The sequence below is a fragment of the Podarcis melisellensis genome, assembly GCF_964234715.1.
Source record: "Podarcis melisellensis genome assembly, chromosome: 16".
Taxonomy (NCBI): domain Eukaryota; kingdom Metazoa; phylum Chordata; class Lepidosauria; order Squamata; family Lacertidae; genus Podarcis; species Podarcis melisellensis.
The window spans coordinates 20510925-20520398 of NC_138533.1; positions in this window are offsets into that span (position 1 = coordinate 20510925).

Sequence of the window (9474 nt, forward strand, 5' to 3'; positions counted from 1 at the left end):
AACTGGGAGAGTCCAATTATATGTCATGGAGTTTACAGATGCAGGCGTTTTTAAAGAAAGAACAATGTTGGACTGCAATTGTTAACCCTCCTGTAAAAGAGGAGGATGAAGAAGTAGATGAAGCAGACCAAAGGCTGGAGGACAAAGCCTATGCCAATTTAATTCTGAGTTTAGAGAAGTCTCAGTTATCTCATGTGCGAGACCTTGAAACAGCAAGTGAGATTTGGCAAGCACTGAGAGCAATACATATTAGAGACACTGCTGGCAGCAAAATTACTCTAATGAGAGCTCTGTACCGAGCCAGACTAAGTGAGGGTGAATGTGTTTCAACACATCTTCAAAGAATGCGTGATTTATTTTCACAGTTAAATGAACTTGGGGAACTTTTTTCTGAACAGAGAAAAGTTTATATTGTGCTGTCTTCACTTCCTGAGTCATGGGACAATTTAGTGATGACTCTGGAAGCAATCCCAGAAAGCCAATTAACAATGCATTTCTTAACTGGCCGTTTGCTTGATGAGGAGGAAAGACGCCATGAGAGGAAGGCCACAACCCCTCACTGTAACTCCAGAAATGGGAGGCAGTCCAGTAAAAGATATGCAACTGATGAGGAGCGGCATCCTAAAGAGGTTGTAGACCACAGAGAGGAAGCAGCGTTCACAGTTAGAAGATGCTATCGTTGTGGGTCAACCAAGCATTTAGTACGACAGTGCACTGTGACTGTGGGAGAAAATACAAGACAAGGGCGGCCTGCGTTTGCTGGGAAGCGAGGAAACAGGAAGAATAGAATCCAGTATGTTTCTGCAGCAGTTCGAGGCACCAGTCACGACGTTGGACAAGACTGGATTTTAGACTCAGCAGCAACAAACATTTTTGTCAAGTCTGCACAAACCCTTGTAGAAAAGCAGCCTTGTAAATCTGTAAATGTAGTACTAGCTGATGGAACAGCGCATGAGTCAGCTGGAAAGGGTAGTGTGAATATCAACTGTTTAAGTACCAAGTTTACCAATGTTTTATGTGTACCAAGCTTAGAAAATAATTTGCTTTCAGTTACATGTCTTGTTAAGCAGGGATTTAAAGTAACCTTTTCTGGTTCAGGCTGTAGAATAGAGAAAGCTGGAAAAGTGGTTACAGCGTCGCTACAAAATGGTTTGTTTGTTTTGAAAGACCAGCTAGTAAGTGAGTCTGGGGCATGTGTTAAAGCCTGTAATAGAGCCTTGCATGATGAGTGCCAGCATCTGTGGCATCGTCGTTTGGGGCATGCCAATTTCCGCAGTATTGCAAAAATGCCAGAATTAAGCAAGGGAATTAAAATGAAAAAATGTTCAGTTTTTCTAGACTGCAATACCTGCAAGGAGTCTAAAAGTAAGCGAGGGTCTTACCCTGAAAGTACTAGAATTAGCAAGAGGCCATTTGCTTTAGTACATTCAGACCTTTGTGGGCCATTTGCAGAGTCTGAAGGAGGAGCAAAGTTTTTTTTGGTTCTTGTGGATGATTATAGCCGGTATACTTGGGTATATTTGTTAAAACACAAAAGTGAAACTGGTCAACTGATTAAGAATTGGATCAACTATATAGAAAGGCAGTTTCCTTACAAAGTTACCCAGTTACAAAGTGACCGTGGAGGCGAGTTCATGTCTGAAGCCCTCCAAGTTTGGTTGAAAAAGCGTGGTATTTGTCATCGTAAATCGTGTCCTTTTTCACCTGAAGAAAATTCAGTTGCAGAACGCAAGATAAGATCTTTACAAACAATGTTAGATTCAATGCTATGTGATTCTGGCCTATCCAGGAAGTATTGGGGAGAAGGAATTCTGTGTGCTAACTACATACAGAACAGATTGTTTCATTCTACCATAAACAACACCCCTCATTTTTTGCTTTATGGAAAAAAACCCTTTTTGGACCATGTTAAAACTTTTGGTTGCTGGGCTTGGGTTCACATCCCAAAAGGACAGAGAAGGAAAGGTGAGCCCAAGGCAAAGAAACTTAGGTTTGTTGGCTATCAAACTTGGTCAAAGGGGTATCGTTTTGCACTAGGGCGTGGCAGAGTTGTAATATCAAGACATGCAGAGTTTTGTGAGCAAGATGGTTGGGTTCGTGTACATGGAAATTCAGAAGTTATGTTATATTCTGATAATACAGATAAATTTGTGAAATCTGAGGAAGATAAGCCACAAATTAAAGAAAGTTCTGAAAGTGACAGTGATGAGGATTCAGGGGATGAGGATCCCAGTACACAATCTCCTAAAGCTGAACCAATTTCTCCTGAGCAGGATGAATCAGAAGGGGAAGATAGTTCAGAGGGGGAGAGTGTTCAAGTTAGAAGGTCACAAAGAAGCAATAAGGGGGTACCTCCAGAAAGGTTTACTATACAAGAAGCTAAAACTGTTGATGTGAAAAAGGAACCTCGTGATTATGAGGAAGTTTTAAAGTTACCACACCAGGAAATAGTAAGGTGGAAAAATGCAATGAAGGCAGAAATGAAATCTTTAGCAGAACACGATGTCTTTACCATTGAGCCATTGCCAGAAGGAAAAAAGGCAGTGGGCTGTAGATGGGTGTATAAAATAAAACACTTGGCAGGTGGTGATGTTAAGTACAAAGCCCGACTGGTAGCACAAGGCTTTACTCAAAGAAAAGGTGAAAGCTTTGATGAAACCTTTTCTCCTACTGCAAGGAGTGAAAGTGTACGCTTATTGCTAGCTCTTGCAGCACAACGTGGGTTTAAGGTAAACCATTTTGATATTGAAACAGCTTATCTTAACGCAAATCTGCAAGAAGAAATTTTTATGAATCAGGCGCCAGGTTTTGAGGCAGGAGAACAGAATTCTGTATATAGGCTGAACAAAGCAATTTATGGGCTCAAACAGTCAGCTAGAAATTGGAACGAATGTCTTGATAATGCTTTAAAAAATCTTGGTTTTAAAAGAAGCTTAGCTGATAACTGCTTATACACTAAAGGAAAGGGTGATAAACAAGAATTGTGTTTGTGTTATGTTGATGATTTGCTTTACTCTACAAAAGGTGACAAGCAAGTGAAAAAATTTGCAGAACAACTAAGAAAGGAATTTAAAGTAAGAGATTTGGGGCCAGTAAAAAATTATCTCGGTTTAGAAATTCAAAGAACAAACGATGGAAGTTTTTTGTTGAGTCAAAAAGACAAAATAGTGGAGTTACTTGAAAGAAACAATATGCAAAACTGCAAGGGAATAAAAACCCCAATGGAAATAGGTTTTTTCAAAAATGAAGAAAAATGCACAGAACCTGTAAATCCTGAAATGTACCATTCAATAATTGGAAGTTTATTATACATTTCATTGTGGAGCAGACCAGATTTGAGTTATGCAATTGGAATACTAAGCAGACTAGTAAGCTGTCCTACAGAAAACGCCTGGAAAGGTTTAAAACGTATTTTCCGGTATCTAAAGCAAACACTTGATTATTGTTTAAAATTACCATCTTCAGGGTCCACAAAATTGCAGTGTTACGTGGACAGCGATTGGGCCAACCTGCCTGATAAAAAATCAATTTCTGGAATGGTATTTCAATTTGGAGATTCTTTAGTAGGATGGAAATCCAAAAAACAAACTATAGTGGCCACATCATCAACTGAAGCCGAATACTGTGCATTGTCGGAATTATGTAATGAAGTAAAATTTTATGTTCAGATCCTCAAGGATATAGACGTAGAGTGTAATTATCCTATTCAAGTTATGGAAGATAATCAAGCCGTAATAACCTTGTCTGGATCTGACCTGTTTAGAAACAAATCAAAGCATTTAGAAATTAAATACCAAAATGTCGCTGAAAATGTAAAACAGAACCAGATAATGCTGAAGTATTGTGAAAGTACACAAAATGTGGCGGATGTATTTACAAAAGCGTTAACCCTTGAAAAACATACACGACTGGTAACAAAGTTGGGAGTTGCAGTGTGTGATATGTAAATATGTTCTTTTCTGTTTAAAATACTATTGTTTCTGTTTGAATGAGAGGGGGTGTTAGAGGACATTCGGCACAGAAACATGTGTGTATACCTTTAAGAAGTTTCTGGGATTAATTGGCTGCAGGTGACCGTTGCTATAAAGGGAAAAAGCTGAGTTTTGTTGCCTTGCCTGCAGGAATAACATCCACCAGAGCTTGTGTTTATTTGTTTAGTAATAAAGTCTTCGTTTTTCTGTTTGGTGTTTTTACACCTATGTCTCCTGGAGTCACTCTGTCCTCTGCCACCGGCTGGCATCCCCCTCCAATAGCCTGATCTTTATTAAAGCTGTTGCAATAGGGTGCTCCCCTCATACACAGGAGGACAGAGGAGGACCCAGAACAAAGGTGTGCCTGTCCTTATATAGACATTTAAAATTGCCTTCCCTGGAGCTCAAGCTCCCCCCCCCTCCATACATCATACATACATCACAATCATCATACCTACATCACAGAAAAGGTGGTCTACAACAGAAATTTGAATGTTGTTGTTTTTCCTGTCTGTCAGGTTAAGCCATTTCCGACCTGGGAGGAGAGGGGGTTGCGGGCAGAAATCCCTCCCACATCACACACGCGGGCGCTGTCCCTTGCCCCCGCGTGATCAGGGAATCCCCGGGCGTGTCGGCAACCCGGCCCGCCAATCAGCGGACCGGGGAGGCGTGGTCTGGCCTATTTAAGGCCAGGCACGCCCAAGGACCACCCTCTTTGCCCCTTCTCAGCCAAGCGGTTTTCCCATCCCACCCACCCTTTAGGTTTAGCTAGCTTTGACCTTGCTATGGACTTCGGTTGGTCGCCGCAAGGGGCCTGGTAGGAATTTTTCCAAGTCGGCACACTTCGAGCCTTTTGGTTTTTTCGCCTACCTCGTAGCAAACGTCACAACTTATTCAGTATTGGCGGTTAGGCATTGGCAGGGGTTAATTGTTATGCAAATGAAGTGGGGGGAGGAAGTGCCATCACCTTCCCCAAAATGAAAGGGTAGTCCGGTAGAGGACTCCGGGGGGCGTTGCCTTGTCCGAAACCTAGGGAGGTAAGGGCCTCCAGCACGCCCCCGAGCGGTGACACCCGTGGGATCCTAGTTGGCGTACTTCAACAGGACTCCCACGGCTTGTGGACAACCCTTCCCGGTCCCCATGCCGGGTAATCGATAGGAGCCAATGCCTAAGGCCAATACCTTCCAATTCTGTAATCAATAAAGTTGTGGCCTTTTTATGCCCATTAACCTTAAATACTGTGTCCAGTGTCTTCATTTCACATGGGGGAGGGTACTTGCCACGCAATCTGATGATGCCTTATCTGATTGCCTTTCCTGGTAGTCTGCTCATTCCTTTGAAATGGTGATTACCCAATTTCTGTAACAAGGAAGGTTTTTTCACCTCCTCCCTCCTTGCAGAGAAACATTTGGTCAGCTTGGGAGTCAAAATGCTTTCAGGTCGGTCTTCCTGTGCTGATCTATGTACGTGCTTGGTTGGTACATTTATGAACATTTATTATATAAGACCTTAAATTTTATTATTACAAAATGTATCGTGCAGATGGGGCCTTTCTCTAACTAGCCAGGGCCCCATCTGCACCATGCATTTAAAGCAATATCACGCACAAGCCCACGAACACACACCATCCAAGCCGGCAAGAGATGTGGTTATTGTGCAAGGCCAGGGAACAGCTCTCAAAGTGGACAGCAGAGCACAGCTGGAGAGAAGTTGTGGTCTGGGAGGATCGTGACCTAAGGACCAGATGGAGAGGCCTGAGCAAAACTGTCCCAAGAAGAGAGGAAGAGAAGATCATAACACTGGAAGCATGAAGAATTATTCCCAGCCTCAGGGGGTGTTGATAACGTACACAGTGACGAAACAGACAACGCTGTACGGTGAAGGTCCACAGAATTCTCCCTGGCTCCCAGGAGCCTTGTAAAAAATGGATATAAAAAAGCAGCAAATTTGCCTGCAGAATTTAAGTCCATTTCCACAAAACACAGGCAGCCAATGCGTCTGGTTTATGTCAGGCCAGACGCTCCGAATGAACCCACTAGAGGCATTTCAAACAAACGTAACGCACCACCTACTAACAGAATAAATCAATTAGAAGAACAAACTTTCAGAGAACCATGGTGGGAGGGGGGGAATACCATGGAAAGTTGATCCTTTGTTGTCACACACTCCCCCCCCCCCATTCAGCTATGAGATTAATACATTTTCAGGGCGGGTTTCATAAAACAATGGGACCCCCTGAAGAAAGATCTTACTTCGGGGCCATTTGTTTTTGTTTAGTGGAGTATGCATTGAGTGATATATATTTCTCTCTCTCCTCCTCCTCTCCCCAAAGGGAGGTTTGCATTTGTGTATTTCAACTGTACATTAAAGGGAGGCATCCTATCAGCCCCGAGAGCAGATGAAAAATATCCCTTTTCACCGGGCTTTTGCTCATTTGTTTCTGGGTCTGACCGCAGAAGAATGAAGGCAGAGAAGTTGGCAGGTAAGATTAAAAACTGTGCATTCAAGGGCTACGGCGAACTGAATTGTTTGAAAACACGGCCAGTTCTTTGATTCACACATCTTGTGAAATGACTCTCAGCTCTAGCCTTCATATCTTGTCATTACAGAGTAAACAGCCAAGATTTCCTGAATATATATTGCTGCAGTCTCTGAGGTGTGAGAGACTCCAGCGCTTACCCAATGTGGAATCAAGTTTCTGTGGGATGAAGGTGTCTTTAGGATACATATGGGTTTATGTATGTATGTATGTGACATACCCTCTAACACATCAAAGGGAAAAACCGGGACGCTACCATCTGGGACACCATTTTCCCATTTTTTCTCGCCATGCTAAGCCGTGATTTCCCCATGATAAAAGTACTTTTGGGGGGCCCCATGCCCCTAAACTCACATTTTTGGAGTGCCAAACAACATCGCAGCCCTGAAAAATGTGCTTTTACCATGATGTCGAAATCATGCGAGATCACAGCACCCAAGATGGCCACCATGCTCTCATGAGAAGAAATGAGATGTTCAAGTTTTTCTAGGACAGATGACGGGTTTGGTGTGTGTGTGTGTGTGTGTGTGTGTGTGGCAGCAGCCTGAACATAGGATGGAGGGGCTCACAGCATTAACACTCCAACAGATCTTGCCCCTCCATTAGATGCCCAGGGACAAAATAAAAATGGAATCTCATTTTTTGTCATTTGAAACCAGTGGTTTGGGTCCTCCCCTCCAGAGCTTTTCTCCCTCTCGTTAAAAAAAAAATGGAGCGCCTGGTTGCTAAACATTTCAAAGCTGATAACTGCAGCCCATCATACTTCTCAGTAATCGCTATAGAGATACCAACTAATCCAGCAAGATTAGCAAAGAGGGAGAAGTTCTGAACACACTGGACCTGTAGACACCACACAGCCTGAACCTGGAGGTATCATAGTCCCAGCATTGCTGAGCTTCAGGGAATGCAGCCCTTCTGAGCATTCCATCCTCAAAGCTCTAGAGCTGTCACCTTGGAAACAGCATCCTTTCATGTTGATCAGAGCAGCTGATGGAGGCAGCAGCCGAGACATCCTGCAACATAAATAATACTAATGAAATACTTTGTTTTGTCAATCACAGCCACATTTCTGTTGTTGTTTTGTAAATTTATTTATTTGGTTTTTCAATTCAAAGTTTTACAATCACATATCCAAACTACATCATAAAAACAAGATTCCAAAGGGACTTCCTTCCTCCCCTTTGTGGGTCCTACTGTTAATCATTTCCTCCTGCATCTTTTATAATAATCCAAATCTTTTATGTCTCCATTATATCCAAAATCCACCATTAAACTACAGGTGTCATTCCAATCCTACTAACGATCTTAAACTGTTTACAATGATTTTTAAGATAAATTATAAATTTCCCCCATTCCTTATTAAAATTTTGGTCTTCCTGATTCCTGATTCTTCCAGTCATTTTTGCCATTTCGTCACAATACATTTATATTATTGTAGTGATTTAGCTAAATCCTAAAAGAGATCCAGGGCAAGCTCGTGTGAAGTTCTGTTTGATCTTTCACAACTTTTGTTAGTGTTATCTATGATATATGTGAGGTGTGAATGTGGCCTAAACGATTTGCCACCCTGTGACAAATCAGATGTGGGACACTGGCACAAAAGCGATGGCAAATGTCTGCACATGCATACACACTTCTAAATAAAAAACCTTTTTGAGGGTTCCCCCCTCCCCATAATCCATAAATTTTATGAAATGAAATAAAGAATTCTGGGAGCTGTGGTTTGTTAAGAGAGCTGAATGTTGTGAGGAGGAGGTACCTGTTCTCAGAGAGCTTTAACTTTCAATCCCTCTTCCCAGGTAACAATGAGAATTGTAGCTCTGGGTAGAGAACGGGAACAACTAACAACTCTCAGCGCCCAGAATTCTTTGAAGGAAGCCGTGGCTGCTTGAAATTTAAGGTGTGAATGTAGCCTTAAAAGCCCCCAATGTCTCAGGGCTTGTGTCTTCAGGCAGAGCTTCCCCAGTCCATCACACAAACAGTTGCAAGAACTCAAACTAGAGCATTTCCATCACTTCTGAACTCTGTGCACTCCTTTCTGATGGCTTCAGCCCAAGTCATTTGGTGTAACTGGGGCTGTTTGTTGACTGTTTTTGTTCGATTGGAAGCTCTGCAGAAAAAAAGGAGGGGAGCAGGATGTGCCCTTGCAAAAAGGAAAACAATTACCCAATGAGGAAGGCAACCAAAGTTGGCCGGACCACCAAGGAGAACCTTGAAATGAGACCACCCAGCTCCTTGCTGGAGAGAAGTGGCCTCTGTCTCCTCCATGGGTTCTTGGCCGATGTGATGCCGTGGACTTCTTGCAAGTGACCCATTAGCGGTAAATCATCCCAGCCGCCCACCCTTGTCTCCCGTTCTTGGCTCCATCCTGCTCTTTCCTTGAAAGAGACTCCCACTCCCAAGCGTTGATAGCCATCTTAAACAAGCATGTCCTTGGACTTATCCTGCATGTCACATTATCTCCTTTCTGTCTGGGATAGCTGCTGTTCAAATGCAAAGGGGAGAAGAGAGGAGAGGGGTTGTAACAGCCCCATTCTGAGGCTGCTGGAAAGGAAGTTAAAGCTGAAGGCTGATGAGGAGAGAGAGAGAGAGAGAGAGGGAGAGGGAGAGAGAGAGAATGCCAACTTCCAAAGATGCCCTCTGCATCCACAAAGTCATCTTCTCCTCATCACAAAGGCCCCCTCCCCGCCACCACCCTCTGTCATTTTATCACCCAGCTCACTCATCTGCGTCACTGACATATGTACTTAGCAGCCGTTATCGTGGGTGGCAAAGAAATAAGTGGCAGGTATCAAACAGAAACAAAGTTGGCAGCTCAGCATCAATATTTCAGGGAGGGCAGAGAGAGGGAGAGAGATTGCAAACGTGTGTGTCCCAGCCTCTTGAATTTCATACAGAATCTGAACAGAGAAGAACTCTCTGAAGCACACAGGGGTCGGTTTTCAGCGTAGACGTCAGAAGGGC